The sequence below is a fragment of the Arvicanthis niloticus genome, chromosome 20 (assembly GCF_011762505.2).
Source record: "Arvicanthis niloticus isolate mArvNil1 chromosome 20, mArvNil1.pat.X, whole genome shotgun sequence".
NCBI classification, from domain to species: Eukaryota; Metazoa; Chordata; class Mammalia; order Rodentia; family Muridae; genus Arvicanthis; species Arvicanthis niloticus.
In genome coordinates this window covers 32,071,747-32,097,268 of record NC_047677.1, presented here as the reverse complement: position 1 = coordinate 32,097,268, position 25,522 = coordinate 32,071,747, and the positions used below count along the sequence as shown (strand labels likewise).

Here is a 25,522-nt window from a genome sequence, read left to right as displayed (position 1 = left end):
ACTCGCCTCCATCTTCCTTAAGTGAGGCAAGACGCCTGTCCTTCTCAGCCCCACATTGACAGCTGTATCTGGAGCTGCCTTCTGGGAAAAGGACTTGGTCTTGGGCCAGCTGTCTAAAGCTGCAAGCCCCTGGCTTGCTGAAGGGGTCCAGGGGGCAGACCACAGCACCTGCCATTCTTCACCAAGGTCAAACTATACCTTGGCAGTTCATGCAAGGGAATGGGGACTCAGGGCCCATCAGCGATTTACATGCCCTGCTCCAATTATTTGTAATAAAATATTTTCAGCTGAGAGAGACCACAGAAAACCACCTACCCCTCACCTCAGAAAACAGCCCACCTCTAACCTCAGAACAAAGGTCTCCGCCTCTTGTTTTCTGACAGATTTAGTAACTTTTCAAGTTGTTCAAAGAGATTCTTGCTTACTTTTCTCAGCTGCTAAAATGGGATGGACGAAACACTAGCCATTCAGAAAATGGCTCAGTGGATAAAGGGTCTTTCAGTGTGAACCTCAAGACTTTAGTTAAATCCCTACAGCCCACCTTGAAAAGAGAGAGCTGAAAATTGTTCTCTGCCCTTTCCGGGAGCCATGACACACTCATCCACACACTCTAACAACATTAACAGGTAAAAATAAAAGTGTTCACTGTGTTGAAAGATTCCTTAACTATCATTGTTGGTTTATTTTTTATTTGTCTGGTTTAGAGACAGGATCTCACTATGTACTCTCAGCTGCCCTGGAACTCTCTCTGTAAACCAAGCTGGATTCAAACTTACAGAGAGCCACCTGCCTCTGCCCCACCCCCACCCCACCCCCACCCTCAGTGCTGAACTTAAGGGTGTGTGCCACCATGTGGTCAGTGGCAAGATGTCTCAGCTATTGCCAACAAGAGGATCATATATTATATCTTGGGGTGCTCGCACAAAAAAAAATTAGTTTATGATTTAAATGCAATTAGTTTGGTATCCTGTTAAAAGTAAGAAAATATCTATCACTGGCAGGGTCACAAAACTTTCCTTCTGACACATAGTGATTAGACATGAATTCATTTATTTTAATTTATTTTTTATTTTTTTTTTTCACATTAGGTCCTAGGAGGCTTCGGCTGTTTATATTCTGTTATTTGAATTCATAATCACATAACTTCCTTTTCTCAAACGAATAAAGCAGCAGAGTTCAGTGTCTTTGGTGTAAAGAAAACACCATCCTTCCTTCCACCGAACTTCAGAACTGTTCCTGGTAGGAAAACAAAAGATATAAAGTATTTCTTGTGTTCTGCCATAAGGCTGCCTTCTGAAAACAACATACAGTAACTAGTGTAAATGAGTCTTCATCTACAATCTTAACCTCTGTTTTTTCAGGGTCTTAACACAGAGATTGAAAATTCCGTGGATTGTTTGTTTAAAATGTTTTTCTAAGGACTGGCGAGATGGCTCCGAAATTAAGAATTCATACTTGGCGGGCAGTGGTGGTGCACGCCTTTGATCCCAGCACTTGGGAGGCAGAGGCAGGCGGATATCGGAGTTCGAGGCCAGCCTGGTCTACAGAGTGAGTTCCAGGACAGCCAGGGCTACACAGAGAAACCCTATCAAAAAAAAAAAAAAAAAAAAGAGTTCATACTTCTCTTACCTCACTAGCTCCATAGAGCCAAGAGCGCTAGTCTACTCAGGGACCCGCACATCGCCCAAACCACCCATGCATACACACATAATTCAAAATAAAATAAGTCTTTCATCTGGTGGCCTCACCAAACTCAGTTACCATTCAAGGCCAGATCCAGGGGTTTGAGTTAGCTCACCCCAACATCTACCCCATGTATAAACTGCTAGAGCTGTGAAGGGGCCAGTCCTACAGAACCAACGCTGTAGAATCTCCATGACACCGGGCAGAAACGGGATGTCCTAGAGGAGTCCCTGTGAGGATCCAGTATTAACAACCTAGCAGAAGCCAGAGGTCTCGAACCACACCAATGACTCACTGCAATGAACATTTGCAAGTAAAGCTGTTTGGAGAAAGGGGCGTACTGCGGGACACCACGTGACACACCGCAGTTTAAAAGAAAGGAGTCTGATAAATAAATGAATAAATTAAATAAATAATTCTCTTCTGGAAAACGCCCATAGAACTCTAAGTCTCTCTCTCTCTCTCTCTCTCTCTCTCTCTCTCTCTCTCTCTCTCTCCCTCTCTCTCATTTTTAAAGATTTATTTATTTATTTTCTCCTGTGGGCACTCTTGTGTTTATAAAAAGATAGAGAGGAGGAATATGTTTTGGTGATGTGTGGGGGATGGGGTTGCCTCTGCAAGCCAGTGCCGAGGCATCCCTTCCCTCTGAGGGACCAGCCACAGGACGGTATAGTATAAAATAGAGTTTATTCAGGGCATGGGGAGAGGAGTTGAGAGGGTAGTAGAGGCAGAGAAAGGCAGGGAGAGAGAGAGTAGAGGAGTAGAAGCCAGCCAGGAGCATGTGGAGAAAAAGGGGGGGGAGGGGCGAAGGGACAGAGAGGGTCCAAGAAGTAACAGAGAGTGGAGGGGGCAAGCAGCCCTTTTTATAGGGAGTCAGGCATACCTGGCTGTTGCTAGGTAACTGTGGGGCGGAGCATACCTGATTGTTGCCAGGTAACTGTGGGGAGGAGCTTAGACAAAACAACAACAACAACAAAAAACGCTAACAAGCACCACTCGCAGATCCCTGTCACTTAAGTTACTGTACTACACCTGTGCCTACTTAACTGTAATCATTAGATGGGGCTGGGGGATTGGGGATAATGAGTGCAATGAATTTCAGCTGCAGGCTTGCTTTGGTTTTAACTGGCGGCCAGCCCAAAACGGCTATTCACATACCAAGGGTGTGGATCACCCCACCTCCCGGGTGAGTCAGTAGATTACAGGTGTGTCAGTAGTGGTCTTGCATGTGCTTTAACTCTAAAGGTCCTGTTGTTGTTTTATTTTTTTTTTAAGATGGGTGTAGCCGCCCGCGGCCACAAGTCAACTGGATTCACCTGAAAGGGGGGCTGGGAATGAAAGGGGAAGGAGGGCGAGAAGAGATGAGGCCAAGACAAAGTTCTCTGATCAAGGCCCCAAGCTTTAATGTTCAGCTCTCAATTTAAAGGGGAAGACCCAACCCACAACCCCTCCTGGTTTCAGATGGGTGGGATAATCCATAGTCCATTCCAGGTCATGGCCGGAGATGTCTCAAGGCAAGCCCAGGGGCAGTTCTGCTGTGTTCCGGGCATCCAAGGTGGGTAACTCCACCTAGATCCCGTCACTTGACCTTGCTGTGGCAACCAAGGTCTCTCAGTCCTGCTCATGGGGGGGAGAGTACAGTTTCCCCCGTTTTGGTTAACTTAAAAAGAAAAGAGGGAGGTGAAGCAGGAATAGGGTCGTCGTGGTGGTATCTGGCTACTTCCTGCTGACACTGGGGGCGACGTGTCTCTAGGGGGAACCTAGAAGAATGGGTATGGGGGATGTAGGAGAGTTGGCTGTGTCCTGCTGTCCAGGGTTTATGGAGCCCATCTGAGGATAGGTCAGGAGGAACAGGTCCAGTAGAAGCAGCTGTGTTGGGTACATGATTTCATCCCATCTGAGGTACCAAGTAGCCAGGCTCCTTGGGAGAGATCTTTGTGTGAAGGCAACTTATCTGCTTGAGACACAAGGTTCAAAAGTTAACAGCAATATGATTATCCAAGCCGAGTAGGAAATAAGGTTGAAGGTGGAACTCTTTTAGTATCTCATCCAACTGCTGACTGACAGGGATCAGATACAAAGTCTATGACTACTCAGGCTGGTAGATTTCAACAAAAGCCGTCTGTTTACAATGTCTGTCTGTTTCAGTGTTTTTCCATGGAGACCTAAGACTTTGAGCAGGCAAGTAAGCCAGGCCTATTGCTGAATTTTAGGCTTATAGCTGATTTTAGGCCTTCAGAGTTAAGCAGGGCTGTCCCTCATGTCTCCTCTCTTCTCCAAGTATAGAAGGACCGTGGCAATTCTAATCTTACCAAGGCGGGGATAGAGGCCTGACATCCAGTAATTAAAGGGGACCTTGTAATGGCTCCAGTCCTCCTGTCATTGTCCAGTAAGGCCTGAGGGCCATACCCGTCCCGATGTCTTTTTCCTGGAGAGGGGATACTTTCGACATCAACCCCTATGCAGTCAGGCTTGTCCCTCAGGGAACCCAGAAACATATTTTTAACTTTTATTTATATTCCCTTGCAGTGCTTCGTCTCACAGCCTTAGCAAGAATTCAGATTGCCAGACAGAGGGGGTTCTGGGTGGCCCCTCTCTGCTTGGTCTAGGGGCGGAAGTCCCCTCTTTTAGGTTGGGCGGAGATGAGACTTGGGAACACCCTGGATAGAGTAACAACCTTATCTAGAGTCTCATGGTCTTCCATGGCTAACACACTCTGACTAGATTTGTTATCTGATTCTTCATTATCAGAATCATAATTATTAGGCTCAAGATCTGCGTCCACTTGACAGACCAATCTTTCAGACAGCCATCGGGCTCCATTTTCTTTTTCTGAAAAAATACAGACTGATCCACGACCCCAAATTAAGACAGGGTCAGGACCATTCCAAGAATTAGTTAGGGGGTCTCTCCATTAGACCCTGGAAGTGACTGGATGCCAGTGGCAATCTGCTGCAGACTGACCTTTAACATCAGTTTGCAGAAAATTTAAGACAAATAACACAAAAGCAAGATGTGCTTTTGGTGATCTTGGAGGGTATAATTCTCCCCCCCCTTTTTAGTTTAAAAAGCCATTTTTTTAGAGTTTTTGTAAAATCAGGGAAGAAGCACCAATAGCTGTTTTTCCCACACTCAGAGAGTTACAAAGATATTAAAGTCTCATAACCTCTCTTTCACAATTTTTTGTCCTTGAGGATAATAAGGAATTTTGGTAATAAAGTTGTAAACAAAACCTCTCAAATGTTTGACGGAGAAACACGGGTTTCTCCGTGTACTCCCTGGCTGTCCTGGTACTCACTCTATAGACTAGGCTAGCCTCAAACTTAAAGATCCATCAGCCTCTGCCTCCCAAATGCTGGGATTAAAGGTGTGTGCCACCACCTCCCGGCTTTTTAAATTTTAATTTAATTTATTTTATTTTACAAGACAGGGTTTCTCTGTGTTGTCCTGGCTGTCCTGGAACTCACTCTGTAGACCAGGCTGGCCTCAAACTCAGAAATCCACCTGACTCTGCCTCCCAAGTGCTGGGATTAAAGGCATGTGCCACCACTACCCGGCTTACTTAGTTTTTAAAAAAGATTTATTTGTTTTATGTGTATGAGTACACTGTGGGCTTAAGAGGATCAAACTCAGTTAATCAGTAAGTGTATCTCTGACCAAGGTCTAAGACATCCAGGGCTACACAGAGAAAACAAAAACAAAAAAAAACAGAGAGAGAGAGAGAGAGAGAGAGAGAGAGAGAGAGAGAGAGAGAGAGAAAGAGAAAGAGAGATAGAGAGAGATAGAGAGAAAGATATTAAACTCAGGTCATCAGCTTGGTAGCAAGTTTATTGAGCCATCTTGCCAGCTTTGAGCAAATTTATTTTGGATTCTTTTACATCCTCAAACAGGGACTACTAGCAATAAAGTTGTTCATATGCACAGTATCTTTCTCTTTAAGAATGAATCAGCTATGCATTGGTATATAGTAAATCATCCCCAGTGTAGTGACACTCATCCATCTTTGTTTTTTTTTGTTTTGTTTTTCCCTGAGACAGGGTTTCTCTGTGTAGTCCTGGCTGTCCCACTGGAACTCACTCTGCTGTCCCACTGGAACTCACTCTGTAGACCAGGCTGGCCTCGAACTCAGAAATCTGCCTGCCTCTGCCTCCCAAGTGCTGGGATTAAAGGCATGCGCCACCACTACCCGGCTTCATCTTTTTTTCTTATTTTTTAAAACCTTTTCATTTTGAAGGCAGTGTCTCATGTATTCCTATGGCTGAGAATGAGCTCCTCTCCACAATCTTTTTCTTTGTTTTTGTTTTGTTTCTTGAGACAAAGTTTCTCTGTGTAACAACCCTGGCTGTCCAGTAAGGAGGCTGACCTGGAACTCACAGAGATCCCGAGATCGGACTGCCTTTGCCTCCTGAATGCTGGGATTAAAGTGGTGTACCACCACACCCGGCCCACACAATCACTCTTCAGAATAGCTTGAGTGGTCTCACAATATGGTGTCCTGCTTTAGTCATAGTGCAAGACGAGGTAAATCGCCCATGGCAGCAGGGCCCCTAGAAGTCACCCATGTATGCCTGTCATTTACTGGGGGTAATCTTGCATGAGGGATTAGGCCAGTGTGTGAATTTATTATTCATGCATTGCTGTGAGAGTGATCTGCCTTCCAGCAGAGGAGACAAACAGACAGGGATTTGGTATGAAAAACCCAAGCTCTCAGGATATTTACACAGCACCTAGAGCCTCCATCAAGGAAGGAGGGGACAGATCTGGGTGCCCTCCTGCAGTCAGGCTGAGCCACCCTTGGAATTCCAATTCAAGTGTTTCCAAGAGGTCCTGGGGTTTGCAAGCAAGTAAACACAGTCAGAAACAGGAAATACCAGCCTGGCTGTCTGCACTCCAAACATTCAGGTGTGAGGGACTCTTATCCTGCAGATACCTTAACTCTCCTAGAGCCACAAAAGCATAGATTAGAATTCGAGCTGTGTACTGAGAGTCTGCATGCTCAAAGGACCTGAGCCCTCAGCCCCAGTTCTGATTCTCAGAACCAACTTCAGCTGGAAGGCTTACGGGTATCTTAAAAAAAAGCATCATCTAGGCCGGGCAGTGGTGGCACACGCCTTTAATCCCAGCACTTGGGAGGCAGAGGCAGGCAGATTTCTGAGTTCGAGGCCAGCCTGGTCTACAAAGTGAGTTCCAGGACAGCCAGAGCTACACAGAGAAACCCTGTCTCGAAAAACCAAAAAAAAAAAAAAAAGCATCATGTATAAACCAGAGTTAGAGGCTGGGAGTGGGACTCAGGAGGGAGAATGCTTGCTTAGTATGCGTGCATCCCTGAGTTTAATCCCCAGCAGACGCACTATAAACTGAGAACCTGGGAGGTGAGAGCCAGGGAGGCCAAGAGTTCGAGGTTACCTTCTCTTACCTATCAAATTTGAAGCCAAAGCCAATCTGGGTAACATGGGAAGAAAAGAAAAGAGGAAAAAAAAAAAAAAAAGACAAAGAAAAATCTAGCTCTCTCTTATGCTAATACTGTTGGTATCAGGCTCCGAACTCAGTGATATCACTTCTAGGCGACTCCCACATCGTTGCCAAGGCAACAGCCGCACACTCCCAGAATCCACCTGGCTATCTCACCTTTACCTGGGAGATACTACGTCACCGCCCGTATAAAACAGGCAGGACCCCCCCCCCCCACTCGCCCTCTTAACCCCTTGCTGCTTCCACCTACCTCTCTCCACCTTTGCCTTATCTCCTGAATAAACCTCCACCCCGTTGGAACTATTCAGTCTAATCTGAGTTCCGAGTCAGAAATTCTGAGTCGGATTTCTTACATCTTTCTTACAAATACTGCTTCTCTAAGTCTTTCTCGGTAACTTAGGTGAAGACCCAAAGAATGTCTTTGTGGAGCTGGAGAGTGGTTAAGCATTGACTGCTCTTGCAGAGGTCCTGAGTTCAATTCCCAGCAACCACATGGTGTCTCACAGCCATCTGTCATGGCATCTGATGCTCTCTTCTGGTGTGTGTGAAGAGAGTAACAGTGTACTCACATACATGATAAACAATTTTTTTTTAAGTGCTGGCCCAATATAAAAGGGCTGCTTGCCCCTACTCTTGCCTTCTTGCTCCCCCTCTGTGCCCTCGCCCCCCTTCCCTTCTCCTTCTCTCCACGTGCTCATGGCCGGCCTCTTCTCTCTCTCTCTCTCTCTCTCTCTCTCTCTCTCTCTCTCTCTCTCTCTCTCCCTCCCTCCCTCTCTCTCTCCCTCTCTCTGCCTCTACTATCCTCTTAACTCCCTTCCCCATGCCCTGGATAAACTCTATTCTATACTATACCATCATGTGTCTGGTCCCTCAGGGGAAAGGGATGCCTCAGCATGGGCCCGCAAAGGCACCCCTTTCCCCCACACCACACACCCATAGAACATATCCCATATTTATCTTTTTATAAACACATCAGTCTTTGATTTCCTCTTTTCCTGAACCCCTACACAGAATTTAGCAGCACACTTTCTCCACAACTTCTTCCTCCTTTACAGCTGTTAGGTTTTTTTTTTTTTCCTAGGCTCCGCCCCACAGTTACCTAGCAACAGCCAGGTGTGCCTGACTCACTATAAAAGGGGCTGCTTGCTCCTCCTCACTCTCTTGCTTTCTTGCTCCTGCTCTGTCTCCTTGCTTCTGTTCCCCATTTCTCTCCATTCCCCTCCCCCCTCTCTCTCCACATGCTTATGACCTGCCTCTTCCCGCCACCACCCCCCCCCCCGTCTCTACCCCCCTCTCTGCTCCCCCCCCCCCCATGCTCTGAATAAACTCTATACTATTCTATCTTGTGGCTGGTCCCTCAGGAGGGCTTGAGCCGCAGAGGCACCCCCTTCCCCAACACCCGACTACACTTCCAGCAAACAGATTCCTTCTCATCCTTATCTTTTATGACAACCGCTATCGCTAGCATCTTAACCCTTACCATTGGTCTCTACCTGAGCGACGCAGAGTCTTCTCGCCCAGGACCTCGTTTCTCCTCTTGGAGATTTCTCCATTTTCCACCATGCAATGTAGTGTCTCAGGAAACCAGCAGAACTAGAGAGATTTTTTAGCAGTAAGGAGCACTGGATACTCTTCCAAAGGACCAGGGTTTAATACCCAGCACCCGTATGTAGGTCCTAACTATCTGTAATTCCAGTTTCAGGGGATTTGTTCTCCAAGGACACTAGCTACACACATGATACACATATGTACACACAGGGAAAAGACTTTTATACACATGCAAAAATAATTTTTTTTTTTTTTTTGCTGTTGTTGGTTTTGTTTTATGTTTTGTTGTTGTTGTTGTTGTTGTTTTTCTTGGACAGGATTTCTCTGTGTAGCCTTGGCTGTCCTGAAACTTGCTCTATAGACCAAACTCTGTGGGTCTCAAACTAACAGAGATCTGTGTTCCTATCTCCTGAGTGCTGGGATTAAAGCAAGCACCATTACTACCCAGTTTAAATAAATATTCTCTCTCATTCTCGCTTTCTCTTTATCTCTCTTCTGTTTTGTTTTTGTTTGTTTGTTTTTCTTAAAGTCCCTCTGTGTAGCCCTGGCTATCCTGGAACTCACTCTGTAGACCAGGTTGGCCTCGAATCTGGTCAGAAGAAGAGAGGGAGGAAAGGGGAGGAGGATGGGAAGAGAGAAACAGCAAATAGCACCTTGTCCCTAAGCCCTTGAGATGTGGTGGAACTATCAGGCAGAATGGGCCTCCCTCCCTGTTTTAACCAAAACAGCCTAAACAATGTGCCCCAAATACTAGTATAACTTTTTTTAAATATGGATTTTATTTATTAATTTATTTTTGGAGACAGAGTCTTTAGTATGTAGCCCTGAGTGGCCTACAATATAGACCAGGCTATCCTCTACATCACAGGATTTACCTGTCTCTGCCTCCTTCACAGCTGTGTACCACCATACTCAGCCTCGGAGAAAGGATCTTTATAAAGGTTTTGGAGCTGGGTCCAGGTCTTTTTTCCCTTCATTACTAAGAAAGCTTCCCTTCCGTGGAATAAATTTAAATCAAATTCACACTAAATGATTCAAGGTTCCTTCTTATGTTTTCCCCTCTGAATTCTGAATTTCTCACCTTGCATGTCGAGAGAGGTCATTAAAGTTGTTAAGGAGGCCTGACCCAAATCCAGGAATGAATCAGGGCTGCTAAGGAGAACAGCTTTTCCCGTTTGTATTCTTAGGTATTTATTCACTGACCTACATAGGGATGTGTCATGGAGTTTACTTTTTAAATAGCCCTTTAATTTTTAATGTGTCCTCTGAGCTAACAAAGTGAGACCTTATCACAGGCCAGTAATGATGCTATGCCTCAATTATCCCAACCCTCAAGGCTAACCGCAATCACACAAGGGTCCCCCATCCGAGCTTCAAGGTGCTCTGTGATGGAATGTAGAGCTGCTTCCAGAGAGGTTATGAAATCCCAGAGCAAACTAATTAAAAAGGAGACCTCCCAATGAACTTGATTTCACTTTAATCTTACAGGCTTTGACACACTCTTGGAAGGAAACGACTCTTCAGCTCAATAACAATATTGTCTCTATTCAACAGGTTTGGGCACTGCCGGACCATGGTGTAAAAGGGAGATGTCTCATTGACTGATCAATGCCTTAATGCATTCTATTGGAAGATTTTAAAGGACCAGGGCAACCAAAGGGTCAGGTCTCTTTCATCTCTAGAGCTGCCGTTTTCCCACTGGGTGATGTATACACAGCACACGTCACAGACCACCTCTGAGTTTCCTTGTCTTCAAAATGGAAAAGACTTCATCAACCTCATGACATTGTTTTGAGACTAATCAAGATAATGGAGCTGAAAGAACACTGTCTGCTCAAATACAACTCCCTCTCCTCCCCCGCCCCCCTTTATGGTAAGTCATGGTCTCACTGTGTAGCTCTGGTTGTCCTGGAATTCCCTATGTAGCCCAGGCTAGCCTTTAAAATGTCACAGGTATCTACTTGCCCGCCTATGTCTCCTGTTAGTTGCAAATTTGTTGTTGCCCCCCAACAAAACCCAAGTCACTACACCCCAAGACTCACTTTCTTTCTTTCTTTCTTTCTTTCTTTCTTTCTTTCTTTCTTTCTTTCTTTCTTTCTTCCTCCTTTTGTTTGTTCTTTTCTTAAAACAGGCTTTCATGTATACCTGGCTAGCCTTTAACTTGCTATGTACCCTGTTGCAGGATATTTGATCACACTGTGAACCCCAATATTGTGCTATTTACTGAAAAAAGCTGTTTCTGATTCTGGTATAGCTCAGCCTTAGCACATACCTTTATTCCCTCTGGCAAGGAGTGAGAAAGAGAAACAGGGAAAAAAACGGAGATCTGAACTGCACTGATAACAAATTAGGTCTTTATATTAATTTATCTCATTTATGTCCTGCGTGGGTGTGTACAAGTGTGTGTGTGTGTGTGTGTGTGTGTGTGTGCATGTGCCACAGTACAGAGGACAATATTCAAGCGTTGGTTCTCTCCTTCCACAATGAGGGTCCTGGGGTATCAATTTCAGGCTGTCAGGCTTGGCAGCAAGTGCCTCTACCTGCTGAGCCACCTCACCAACCCAACAAATCCACTCCTGCTTTAATGGTATAAATCCTTAAGAACAGAGACTTCCTGTTATTCACCTCTTGAAGAGTCCCCTTCTTGACACTGTTGGAAGTGGGATTAGATTTGTAGAGCAGGAACTTTAGAGGATACTTTCAAGCCATTGGAAGCATCAACTGTATGTTCAGTATACAGTTGCCATCTTAAGACAATTGTCACATGACCCATAAAACAAGATCTCACTGAGCTTCATCTAAAAGACCTGAGTTTGAATGGTGGAGGAGGTGAGGCAAACTGGGGGTGAACACTGCGTTGGCTTGCAATAAATATTCGTTGTATTAATCAATGAATATAGTAAAAAAGGAAAAAGATCCCTTTTTATCCAGTTATGGTAGTATAACAACATGTTCCCAGCATCTGAAAGCCAGAGGCAGGAGCTCAAGGCTATCCTCAGCTAAAAGTTAAGGACTAGCCTGGACTACATGAGACCTTGTCTCAAACAATGAAATAAGATAAAAATAAAATGAGATCACTTATTTTTCCCTTGAAAATTTGATTCCATTAGCTTAGAAAGCTACATGCAATTGTAATTTATCCGAACAGAACAGAGACCAAATAGCTTTAGATTTTGCACAAGTCAAGTAATTGAGGAAAAGAGTAAGATTTCCCTGGTAACTGAGTATCTGCCTTGTGCTCTGTGACCTCAATCTGACCGCAGGTATGGCTGCAAGATGCTGCTTGCTGCTAAGTGGATGACATCATTGAAGCAGTCACCCTCCTTTAAAATCCCAACAGCATTATTAATCAGCTGCAAGCCTGTAAAGAGAGCTGGTGTCATCTTGCCCTTTGCTGCCTTCCTGATCGGAAGGCTCCCCCTTGGCCTATGGTCACATCCATTTGGCAGGAAGTCCACTCATCTGATACGAAGGGCATTGACGTGTTTCTTTCCCTGGTAGGCTTAATCCAGCCTTCTACAGAAATACAGTATAAATGGAACTGAAGGATTGTCCTGCAGATAATATCGATCTTCCTCTTCCAAATGCTATCCCAGATCTTGTCTGCAGTGGGTAGACAAGAAAACAGGCATCAAATATGGCATCGGGGAATTGATCATTGTTTCCCATTGGCTGATAAGATGCACTTTCTGTCTCTTCCTCCCTCCTCAGTGACATACAGGGTGGTGTTTTTGAGGATAAGTCCATTCTTTTCTTCCCTTTTGATAATTTTGTTCACACATATGAAGATTGCCTGGTAGATTTACAATATTACTAATTACCCCCTATGAAAAGGTTTGGATTTCATGGAAAAGTGTTCCACATAATATGAAATTTACCACCCTAAAAAAAAAAAAAACAACAAAAACCCTCAAAAAACAAAACCAAAAAACCTCAGAAATTCTCATCTGCTTCATGAAGTAACATTAAGTAAAATGCAGTAGGCAATTACAAAATAACAATCAATGAACTGTTGCCCAGTCTGTGCTATGTGATTGGCCTTTGTACAAGTAAGTCTGTTATCTCATTGAAGACCCTGCTATAACATGCTAATTATTTACATATATGTAGAGAGAATGAAGGTAGTTCGTGGGCGGTTGTAAAGAACTTTATTGTTATCTGGGCAGTGGTGGTGCATGCCTTTAATCCAAACACTTGGGAGGCAGATGGTGGCGCCCCGGGTGGTGTGTGTGTGGGGGGGGGAGATGTTCTGTGAGTTTGAGGCCAACTTGGTTTACAGAGCAAGTTCTAGAGTAACCAGGGCTACACAGAAACTCTGTGTCTTAGTTAGGATGTATTGCTGTGAAGAGACACCATGACCAAGGCAATTTTTATGAAGGACAACATTTAAGTGGGGCTGGCTTACAGTTTCATTATCTTCATGGCAGGAAGCCTGGCAGCGTCCAGGTAGACATCGTGTGGGAGGAGCTGAGAGTTCTACATCTTGATCTGAAGGCAGCCAGGACAAAGGCTATTCTGCCACAGAGGGTGGAGCTTGAGCACTAAGTGCCTTCAAAGCCCACCCCCACAGTGCAGTACTTCCTTCAACAAGGCTACACCCACTCCAAAAAAGGCCACACCTATTCTAACAAGGCCACACCTCCTGATAGTACTTCCCATGGGCCAAGCATATTCAAACCACCACAAAACAGAAAACCCAACCAAACAAAAAAAGAACCCCTTCGCTGTTGGCTTAGCAACATATTTAACAAGGCTGTGTGAATTCAGTCTATTATTTCAGCAGGAGAAGAAATTAGCTTACACCCATTTTTATATTTCATACTCTAGTCAAACCTTTATTTAAGGGGTTCAGAAAGCGTAAGGTCACATAGTTGGTAAATATTAAAGTCTAATTAACATTTAAATTTGTTGTATTCATCACCATTAGTGTGTGTATGTGTGATGGGTGTGTGTGGACTTGCATGACATGATGCACACGTGAAGGTCAGAGGACAACTTTGTGGAGTCAGTTTTCTCTCTCCATCTTTATGTGGGTCCTAGAGATTGGACTCAGGTCATCTGGCTGTCTCTGCAAATGTTTTCCCCACACAGCCATCTTGTTGGCTTCAGCATCAAAATTTTAAAATTATTTCCCTTTCTCCCGATTTTAATTTTTAATGTATGGCTGTTGTTTACAACCTCTGATCTAGAATTGACCACTGTTCAGTATATGCAGGTCTTAGAGATCATTCTTTAACTATTGCCTCTAGAGCTAACTGCCTGAATAATGTAGGATCCTAATGTCCCATCTAGTGAGAAAGCTCCATTATGTGTCCTTGGGATCACGGCATGATCTGGCCTTGGAAGGTTGTATTTGTTAGCATCTTCAGACCAAGTGTTTAAGAGCTGAGTGCATCCTTGAGTCCTTAGTAATAATAAAAATAGAAGAGTTATCAATGTGGTGCCTTTTTTTTTTGTTTTGTTTTGACTTATTTCAGGGGTATGGGTAAATATGTGTGTGTGTGTGTGTGTGCATGTGTGTGCGTATGCCTCTGTGTGCCTCTCTGTGTGTGTGCATGTGTGTGTGTGTGTACCTATGTGTGCCTCTGTGTGTGTATGCCTATGTGTGCCTCTGTGTGTGTGTGTGTGTGCATGTGTGTGTATGCCTATGTGTGCCTCTCTCTGTGTATGTGTGTGCATGTGTGTGCCTGTGTGTATGTCAGAAGATAGGTTGTGAGAGTCTGTCCTCTCTACCATGTGGGTGTTGGGAATAGAACTCAGGTCATCAGCTTGCAAGCAGGTATCTTAACCTGCTGTGCCATCTCCCTGGCCCAAGCCCCAGGGAGTAATTTTTAATGTGTCAGGAAAATGAAGAGTGTTCTGCAGTCTGGGAAAGGTTGCAGTCTAAGGGCTGAATTTTAAAGTTCCTTTTGAATTCTAATGAGTCGGTTTACTTAGAAATATGTTTGAAGACTAAAACAATGATACTTTTTGTTTTGTTTTTAATTTCTCCCAAGTCCTTCAACCATCCTTAAATGCCAGGCAGTGATACAGTGAAATGACACCCAGAGGCTTTTGTGAATTCACTGCCAGAAAATTCAGCAATAAAACTCAAATTTATATTCCCTAGCACCAGAACTGTCTTATCACCAAAGGACTCTGAAAGTCATGGAGAGAGATACCCACTTCTGGGTCAGGACACCAAGGAGACACAACTCTTTGGGTGACTGATTAATGGAATTATCTCCTATCTTCAATCCCACAGCCATAACATGGAAAGAGGCTTGCTTGTAACTCATTTATTTATTCTACCATCTGGTATTGGGCGCTAGAGGAAAGAAGTTTATTATATACCCACCACTGAACTCGCAGCGTACTTACTGTACCCATATTTGCAATGTTTATTTGGGCTGATTCTGTTGCCCGGGAAGTCTCATTCTTTGTTCAAACAGCAGTCACTGGGTCTTGGTCACTGACAGAGGCCAAGCCACCAGTCACTCAGGGCCATCTCCTTACTCTAGGGAATGGAATGTAGGGGAAAGATCCTCCAACCCTACTCCAGCTGTGCACCATCTGCCAGAAGACATTTGCTGACGGTCGTGTCATAAGAGCTCTGTAAAGCCATAAGCAGGTCTCAGTGTACACGGAGAAAGAAAAGGAGTATCTGTGTTGGATTTTCCAGTGGGGTACCCAGGCCAATTGTGTGCCGGGCTAGGAGGGAAGCTTAGTCACGTGCTCGGATGGATACAGAGCCGGGTCTCTGTCTGTCTGTCTGTCTGTCTGTCTGTCTGTCTGTGATGACTGCCCTGGCAAAGAACACACCCAGGAACAGCTTTGGGGAACTGGTTCGTTTATTGGCAGGGAGAAAGGGGTATTTATGCCCCTGGTGAATAGCCAAGGTCTTTGGGACAATGTGTATGTGACCATGTACCATTTGCCAGGGTAGGGGTGTTGGAAGAAACTTGATCTACTTACCCAGGAGCTGGGCGGAGAAACCTTATAAAGTCAAACAAGGAGAGAAGCCTTGTGACAGTCAGGGAAAATAAATTGCTAGCTGGGAAGTGGTGGCACACACCTTTAATCCCAGCACTTGGGAGGCAGAGGCAGGCGGATTTCTGAGTTCCAGGACAGCCTGGTCTACAGAGTAAGTTCCAGGACAGCCAGGACTACACAAAGAAACCCTGTCTCAAAAAACCAAATAAATAAATAAATAAATAAATAAATAAATAAATAAATAAATTGCTGCCAGGGTTGATGATGGGAGAGCTGGCTTTATGGAACCAGGTTATGAAGAGGGTGATAGCCAACTCCTGCCATCCTCCTGTTGAAGCTCCATCCACCCTTCTTCCATAACTCTGGGCCACTACTGTCCCACAAGTATCTGTATCCATGCTGGAATATATCCAGTGATGCTTATAAGTCTTTGTGTTGGTCACCTTCGATATCCTATTGTGAACATCATAATTCAATGGAAATGGAAAATTCTATTGTGGTGGTTTGAATAGGAATGGCCCCCTCATTCATAGAGTCATGCAGTTTGAATGCTTGGCCCATTAGGGACTGGCACTATCAGGAGGTGTGGCCTTGTTGGAGAAAATGGATCAAGGTGGAATCAGGCATTGAGGTTGTCTGTGCTCAAGCTACACTCAGTGTAGCTCACAGTCTTCTTCTGCTGCCTGGGGATCAAGACGTAGAACTTTCAGCTCCTTCTTAGCACTGCATCTGCCTGTATGCCTTCTTGTCCTGCCATGATGATAATGGACTGAACCTCTGAACCTGTTAAGCCAGCGCCAATGAGATGTTTTTCTTTATCAGAGTTGCCATGGTCATGGTGTCTCTTCACAGCAACACAACCCTAACTAAGACACCCTTCCTTAGAGAAATAAGTCTTCCAACCTGCTCCTATGCTTTTACGGGTTCTCTTGGTTCTTGGATCCCCCAGCATACTTATTTGCCTGTGTCCAAGAACTGCTCCACTGATTTCAAAATACTTCCAAGGGACAATGCAAGTGACTCTCCACAGGCCAAAGTTCTTAAAGCCCCAGCACTTCTATGACCCAATGGGCTTTACGCTGCTCATCTATCCACGCCTCATGAATCTGTAGTAGGCTCCAAGGAGAAAGCTAAAGAAAATGCTAGTTGGAAAACAATTCCAGGAGGTGAGAATCATTTTGTTCCACGCGGAAAATTTTGTTGAAGGTCAAGGAGGGAGAGGTTAAAACAGGACTTCTGAGCAGCCTTTCTCTTCCCTTCCAATTCCAGGCACTTTGGGAGCTGCAGGCTACAGTGCTATAAAGATGTGAGCTGGTTTCTTTGAGAAACAAAGCCTTGACAGAAGAAGCTTTACACATGGTGGACAGATTCCGAATTCTGTTGTTCTCTTTGTTTATTCTTTTGTTTTCTGCTACTCTGGGTTCCCACATTGCTTTTATCACCTCTTGAGGTCTCAGCTAAAAATGCCCCAGGGGTTGGTGGCACATGCCTCTGATTCCAACTCTTGGTCCAGCTGCTCTGAATATTGAATTTTAGGCCAGCTAGAGCTAAATAGTGAGAATCTCTCAAACAAACAAAAACAAACAAACGGGGCTGGAAAGATGGCTCGGCTCAGTGGTTAAGAGCACTGGCTGCTTTTCCACAGGACCCAGGTTTGATTCCCTGCACCTGAATGGTAGCTGCAACTGTCTGTAACTCCAGTCTCAGGGGACTGGCCTCCTCCAGTACCAGGAATTCATGTCAATCATAGACAAATAGGAAGGGGGAAGCATCCACACATGTAAACATAATTAAATAAGAAAGCAAAGAAATTCAGGTGTGTACCACCTCTAGGTAATAGAGGTAGGCTGATACTTGCAACTCCAAGGCAACCTGGTCTACAATTTGAATTCCAGGCCAGTCAGGGCTACACAGTAAGATCTTCTCAGAGAGAGAGAGAGAGAGAGAGAGAGAGAGAGAGAGAGAGAGAGAGAGAGAGAGAGAGAGAGAGAGAGAGAGAAAGAGAATGCAAATACACTTGTGGTCACCTCAGGCCTGTCAAGACTTTATCCAGAAATTCACCATCTACCATTCCCAGAGTACAAATGACACTCATCAATACTTCCTCCTCATTAGGTCCTTCTGTCCTTCCAATCTGATCTGAACGTCCACCTTGGCCTGATGCTGTTGCTGTGCAGTTGTTCTCAGATGTGAGTGCTTCCTTGCTTGTTCGATGTCTTTAGAAAATGGCTCAGCAGACCAGGGCATTGGACACCTCCAGTGTTCTTCTCCCTGTGCTAGGAATATGTTTCATCTTAAAAACATTTCTATCTCTGTCTGTTTTAAGGCCTAAAAATAATGTCCCAACTGGTGTCAGGGAACACGCAGTAATCAGCCTGTCATCCCCAATACTACTTCCTGTGGGAAGGGATTGGAAGTCCCTAGGAAGATGGCCAATTTCAAGTCCAGACTGAGACATGATATGTTCAGAATATCTTACCACTTCAGATATAAACTATACAGGCTTACTTACAAAAACCATGGCAGAAGGATCCAGTGGCCAGCCTGAAGTGCCTCCCACTGACAAACGATGAGTTGATTGGAACAAAGATAGTAACTAGAATAGGTTGAAATGTATAAAATAATATATGTTATTATTTCATAATATATAAAAATTATATATTTAAATTAAATATAAAGATTATTAAATGTATAATATATAAATATTTATATAAATTAAAATATAAAACATATAAGTATATAAAATATTTTAATTTTTATCATAATAAAATGTATTCACATCTACATATATATTTTATGTGAATTCTTTTATTGTTTTATGTGTGAGTGTGGGAGTTGGAGGAGGGAGGAGGCATCAGATCTGGAACTGGAGTTATAGATGGCTGTGAGCCATCAGATGGAAAAACATCCAGTGCTGATCCAGTGCTGATCCAGTGCTGATCCAGTGCTGATCCAGTGCTGATCCTCTAATCCTCTTTTTTTTTTTTTTTTTTTTTTTGAGACAGGATATTTTCTCTGTGTAGCCCTGGCTGTCACTCTGTAGACCAGGCTGGCCTCGAACTCAGAGATCCACCTGCCTCTGTCTCCTGAGTGCTGGGATTAAAGGTGTGCACCACCACTGCCCGGAGTATTTTTAATTATAAAATCATCACCACTTTTGACCAAAGAGCCTAGTTCCTGGAATTGTCAGTAACTCCTCAGTTTGTTTCGAACTTTTATGAATGAGGAGTCCTGTCTAGAAGGCTGCCTTTTTTATGCTTATTTTATTTGATATTCAAGACAGGGTTTCTCTGTATAGCCCTGGTTGTACTGGAACTCACTCTGTAGACCAGGCTGGCCTCGAACTCCTCTCTTTCTTTTTCTTCCTTCTCTCCCTCTGTCTTTCTCTCCCTTTCTTCTCCTTCTCCTCCTCCTCTCTCTCTCTCTCTCTCTCTCTCTCTCTCTCTCTCTCTCTCTCTCTTTCTTTCTTTCTTATTCTTGAAGTAGATATTCTGGTCTCCCTTGTTCCCTGAGTCTTTGGTCCTCACGGAAGACTGTGGACTGTTGTGGAGACATCAGTTGGGAACGGGAACTCCATGGTCAGTTTTTCTCTTCATTTTGACCACTTCTGTTTAGGATTCTTGAAGCTGAGTGAAGATCAAAAGGATCAATTTCCATTATAAAAAGTATTTTTACTAATTTAATTTTTAAAAAACATCTAAGTCATGAGCTAGAGAGATGGCTTAGTGGTTAACAGCACTGACTGCTCTTCCAGAGGTCCTGAGTTCAATTCCCAGCAACCACATGGTGGCTCACAACCATCTGTAATGGGATCCAATGCCCTCTTCTAGTGTGTCTGAAGACAGTGACAGTGTACTCATATACATAAAATAAATAAATCATAAATAATAATAACAACAAAAAACATCTAAGCCTCTGGTTCCTACTGGAGAATTCATTGCACTATCAAATTAGTCATGGAATAAAAGCATAAAAATTTCTAAATTTTTCCACATTAACAGAAGAAATAAAAAAGATTCCCAACTCCCACAGGGTAAGTCAAAGTCGTCTCTAACTCTAGTTCCAGAGGATCTAACTCTCCAAGGTCACCATGTAGGTATGTACTGCCCAGACAGTCATGCAGGCAAAACACTTATATGTACACATACAAAGATAACATAAAGATATCTGTTTTTAAAAAAATGTACAAATTCTGATATAATTTCCAAAATAAGGAACAGAGGCAAAGATTGAAGGCGTGACCACTGCGAGTTCATGAACCCTGTTTTCTCATATGATTTTGCCATGAACTCTCTTTGTGGTTTTTAACAAGATCAGACTTTTCTGTCTTAATTTGGCTACTTTCCAAATGTGGTCAGAGGTTAAGATCCACATTATAGCTTGTCCAGACGGAAGAACTCCAGCCAAGTAGGGCTCTGCCATTTGCATGAAGAAGACTCATTGCCCTTTCTTAGGAAAACGATTTGACTATGCATAATTATCAATGCAATAGGGGAGTTGGCAGACTGAAAAGGACAACCTTCACCGAAGGGGGAGAAAATCACATTATGTGAGAAGCTGCTATTTAACACAGTAGGGCTGCTGTTTTGCTTTAATACAATATCCTATACTTGGAATCTCCTAAAAAAATATTTTTTTTTTAAGATTTATTTTATTTTATGTATATGAGTACACTGTAGTTGTTGTCTTCAGACACACCAGAAGAGGGTATCAGACCCCATTACAGATGGTTGTGAGCCACCATGTGGTTGCTGGGAATTGAACTCAGGACCTCTGGAAGAGCAGTTAGTGCTCTTAACCGCTGAGCCATCTCTCTAGCCTCCAAATATTATTTTTATATGTATTTTCCTTTCTACTCTTTGAAACATAACAACTTGCTGTGTATGATGGTAAATGCCTTTAATACCAATGCATGAGAGGCAGAGGCCAGAGGATCATTACATGGTCTAAACTGCCCTGGTCTACATAACAGTTCAAGTCCAGGCAAGCCTACAGAGGGAGAACCTTGTCTCAAAGGGGAGGAGGCAGATCAAAAAAGGAGGAAGAGGTAGTGGTTATAGAATGGACAGAGCTTGCTGTCTGTTCATAACTAAAGTTCAGATCCCAGCACCCATGTAGGACCATGAAAGGACAGCATGGTTTCTGGTCAAGCACCAGCTAGGAGTCGCCGGAAACCCTACGTGATCCTAAGGAACAGCATGCATTTCGCCATGCTCCCAAACTCCAGGCTCCTGACACGAGGCCAAAGATCTTCATAGAGTGAGGTCCTTCAGTCACATAGGACAACGCCCACTAGCCCCTCCATGAGTAAAGAGTGTTACTACAGGCCACAGAGCCTCAAGACAGATCTCCATACTAATGAGATACCTAAAGGCCAGAGGGGCGTAGCCAGTTAAAGTTCCTTCCCAGACCCTCCTCCTTACAAAAGGTATTTAACCTCAGGCCCGCCCTGAAAATACCGGGGGTATAGTTTTCATCCATTTTCCGCCATGACAATAAATATCTTAAGACCATGGACTATTTTTCTTCTTCAGGGTCTGCCATGGGGAACAGTGGAGCAGGCCTTTGTCTATAGAGCCGCTACCTAATCTTCCACAGAAGAACTCTGTTTCCAGCCACACAGACACCCAACCCAAGCAAGAAAGCCGAGCCAGCTGTGACCCAGCCAATCGAGCAGCAGCTGTGACCAAGAGCTCTCCTCCCGTGGTCTTCCCCTCCCCCTTCAGCTGCTGGCAAGTCCATCCCATACACCTTTAGTTCTCAGTCCTGAGATCCAGTTCCCTCAGGGACCTCAGACTCTGCTCCCTCACAGGAATAGAGTCCTGTGGCTTTACATAACCCGATGTCCGCCCAGTGACAGTGTGGCGTGATCACAGTCAAATTCCCGAGCCTCTGTCCTCACGAGAGGCCCTAGCCATGTGATGAGACAGGCGGGACCCACATAACAGGACTCATGCACACTACAACCCAACATACATTGAACAATTCACAAATAACCATCACTCTGTCCCTGAGAGATCAGATTTTCTATTCTGCCATCTTCGGGCACCACATACATATGGTGAGAATTCTGGAATTTTGGTTTCTTTAAAAAACACAGACATACTATGTAGGCATAATGTTATTGTGCACTGTATAAAATTGTCCTTGTATTGTTCAAATGCTGATTTCTCTGTTCCCTATTAACTGGTTGTAACCTGGGCATGGCATTGTGATGCTTATTCTAAGAATCTCCAGTCTAGTGGTTGTGTAAAGATTGTTCCCCATTTATTCTCTGATTTGTCAATAAAACCTGACCAGCCAATGGCTGAGCAGAAGAGAGAATAGGCTGGACTTCTGATCCCTTCTGGGCAGAAGAGGGGGAGAGAGGATTTGCCCGGAGGAAAGTGTCCAGGAGACATGTTGAGAACATACCTGGAGCAGAGGGAGCCAGATCAATACTAAGATGCAAGTATCTTGGGGATTTTGGCTGGGAGGTAGCCAGATGAGCTCAGAGGATTGTGATAGATTAGTAACTGCTCAGACATGGTGCCGCAAAGCTTGATGAAAGAAATCCTATAGTCTGTGTCTCCTTTACTTGGGAGCCAGCAGGGATAGAGAAAAAAAAATGACCATTTTAAAAACTGCTCTAACAATAGATTTCAGCAGGACGTGGTGGCACACGCCTTTAATCTCAGCAGTTGGGTTGTAGAAGTAGGTGGATTTCTGTGAGTTCGAAGCCAGCCTGGTCTACAAAGCGAGTCCAGGACAGACAAGGCTGGTTACACTGAGAAACCCTGTCTCGAAAAATAAAAACAAAACTAATTAATAATAATAATAATAATAATAATAATAATAATAATGTATAATAATAATGTATTTTCATTTTAATCCTAGGTGTGGGGATATGGGGTACTTCACAGCAGTTGACTATGATTTGCCTCGTGTTCTAGTAGGGGTATGATTTTGCCAGCTGCGGATAGTTTCTGCAATTGTGTGACATTTGGAATTCTGGGAATTTTTCAGAGGGTTTATAAATGCTAGAACCCTGATAGGTGGGGTTGTGGTTATAGCAGGGAGAGGGCTTTGTGGTTTGTTAGTAGTCATGTTCAAAGAAGGAAGAAAGGAGAAATTAGGTTCAATGATCTCTCTATTTTTCTCTCCCCTCTATCCTTCTTTCTCTTCTATCTAGTTATAAGGGGTGAAATGGGGTGGGGGGGACAAAGGATAGGAAAAAAAAGAGCCCACAAATTAGCAAAGACTGGCTATACATATACACATGTTCATGTAGACAAACATATTTTTAAAACAATCTGGTTTCTACACTGGTTCTAATGTATAGTTTACATTAACTTTTTTTTTTTGTTTGTTTGTTTTGTTTTGTTTTGTTTTGTTTTTTTCGGAACAGGGTTTCTCTGTGTAGCCCTGGCTGTCCTGCAACTCACTCTGTAGACCAGGCTGGCCTCGAACTCAGAAATCTGCCTGCTTCTGCCTCCCAAGTGCTGGGATCAAAGGCGTGGGCCACCACTGCCTGGCTACATTAATTTCTTGTAGAAAAGGCTACATACAATGTTCAGTCTTAAACCTGGTACTAACAGTTAACTGAGTTGCCTATTTAATATATCCAAGTGAACCTGGCCACCAGGTTTTCTGAGCATCCCTTGGTACCTACCTGTTACAGCGTAATATTGGCAGACCATGCCCTAAACTAAGGCTGCCCAGTTGCCTGCTCTATATAATCCAGCTACTTGGTTACCTGGCTCCTGTCACTTACCCTACTCTCCTGGCTCTCTCCCCTCCCCTCCCCTCTCTTTACATGACTTGGCTCAGGGTCTGGACTCTCCCAGATGTCCCTGCCTCTGGCTATGCTCTCCTTTTTATCTACAATAAATCTTGTCCTCTGTAGTAAGCCAGGAGCCGTCCTGCCCTTCCTGTCTGTTCATCTTTTTCATTCATACGCTTTCTCAGATTCTGAGATGTTTTTGATACCCGTTATCCACAGACAGCCTTGCTATCAAATGAAGAGACAAAGACCCCCTGTGGCTGCGACACGTGGACTAGTTTTACTTGTCCGACTTGCTCCAGAAATAAATGAGGTGGGAAAGTAAATGGAATCCATTTTTTTTTTCTTTTACACATCTGGCCTCAATTATTTACAACTCTAGGTGTCTAGCAGAAGATATTCTGTAAGCCAAAGATGTTGAAGGTCATTCTAGAAGTCTCGGTTGCTTATGTAACCCTCGTCTGCTCACAGAGTGGCCCCTTCACTATACGGTCTTGCCCCATGTGTTTGAACGGACATACTTTTTAAAAACACAAACCTATGCCTGATCTAATACTCTCCCATATTTGCAAATTATTTTGCCCATGATTTATCTGACTTATATTTAGGTAGCTTCCCTCAGTGTACACTTTAAGGTGACATAGCTATTGAAAAAAGTTTTAAATGAAAAAAAAAAAGTGGATGATAAAGCAGAGTTATTAGATACTTTGAAAGAAGGAGGAAGGAGAGAGAGAAGAAGGAAAGCAGAATGTAGATGCCAGAAAGTTTGAAAACGTACACAACTCATAAAAACCAATGGTGAACTGGCTTATAAAATCCCCGGTTCTAGAAATTTGATAGGAAATACTAAGACCCAAACAAAATGAACATCGTGAACTCAGGCTGTCAAACAGTAGTACAGGCAGAAAGCATGATGTGTTTTGTTTTGGTTTGGTTTGGTTTAGTTTTGAGACAGGGTTCCTCTGTATAGTCCTGGCTGTCCTGGAACTCTCTGTAAAGCAGGCTGGTAAACGAGGCTGGCTTCATACACATAGATCTGAGTGTATTGCTACTGCCCCAAAATGATTTCGTTTATATGGAGGGGTGGACTCCGTATTGTGGTCTAGTATCTCTTTCTCCTCGGCTCACCATAAATGGAAGAGAATTAAGCCAGTATTATAATGTTGTTAGATTATATAATGTTGTTTGATGTTAGAATCATCAATAGCTGGTTACTTCAATTACGGGCTGGGTTCTTCTGCAACCCTTTTGCTTCTAATCTCATAGACCTACAAACTCTGCTGTCCTCTTAAGTTTTCTACCAGCCCTCTCTAAGCCAGTTTGACAGGACCTCAAAGTCAGCCCAGTGTCCATGTTTCCATGACTTCCTCACTGAAGACAGTCCCTCTGACCTTACCCCACGCCCCTCGGGTCTTAGGACAGATTGAAGATGAACTGATGCAGACATTCATCTAGGACCCAAACAGAGGCCAGATCTCAGACCCAGCCAGTCTGGGTCCTGGAAAGTCTATAACAAGATCCCAATGTCTAGAGACTGCAGGAGCCATCAGTTCTCAAACCTGTGGGCTATGACCCCTTTCACAGTCACATATCAGATATTTACATTATGAGTCATAACTGTAGCAAAATTACAGTTATGACATACCAACGAAATAACTTGATGGTTGGTGGTCACCGACAACACAAAGAGCTATATTAAAGGGTCATAGCATTAGGAACCACTGTCCTAAGAGATCCTGGGCTTTCAGGGATTCTATTCTGTGTGTGGTATTGGATATGGTACCTATATGTATGTTGTTATATGTGGTGCATGTGCATATGTGTACACATACATGAGGAGACCAGAGGTCAATGTCATGTGTCTTCCACGATCATTTTCCAACTTAAACTTTGAGATAGGTTCTCTCACTGAACACAGAAGTCACCAATTTGGCTAGGCTAACTGGCTAGTGAGGTCTAGGGATGCACCTGTGTCCACCCATCCAGTGCTGGGGTTGCACATTCATGTCACCACAGTTGGCTTCTCTCTGAGTGCCTAGGATTTGAACTCATGTCCTCAGACTTGCACGAAAGCACTTTATTGAG

The 25,522-nt window shown here is 43.8% G+C and overlaps 1 long non-coding RNA gene across 2 annotated transcripts; it reads left to right on the top strand.

The window, feature by feature from the left end:
* Positions 1-2,660: 2,660 nt before the first annotated feature.
* LOC143435265 (uncharacterized) lies at positions 2,661-23,863 on the top strand. Of its 2 annotated transcripts, XR_013105402.1 has the most exons (4): positions 2,661-2,869; positions 10,258-10,576; positions 17,791-17,864; positions 21,210-23,863. It is a non-coding gene; the product is annotated as an uncharacterized LOC143435265 (long non-coding RNA). The 2 variants fall into 2 exon arrangements; XR_013105403.1 differs by lacking the exon at positions 17,791-17,864.
* Positions 23,864-25,522: the final 1,659 nt, after the last annotated feature.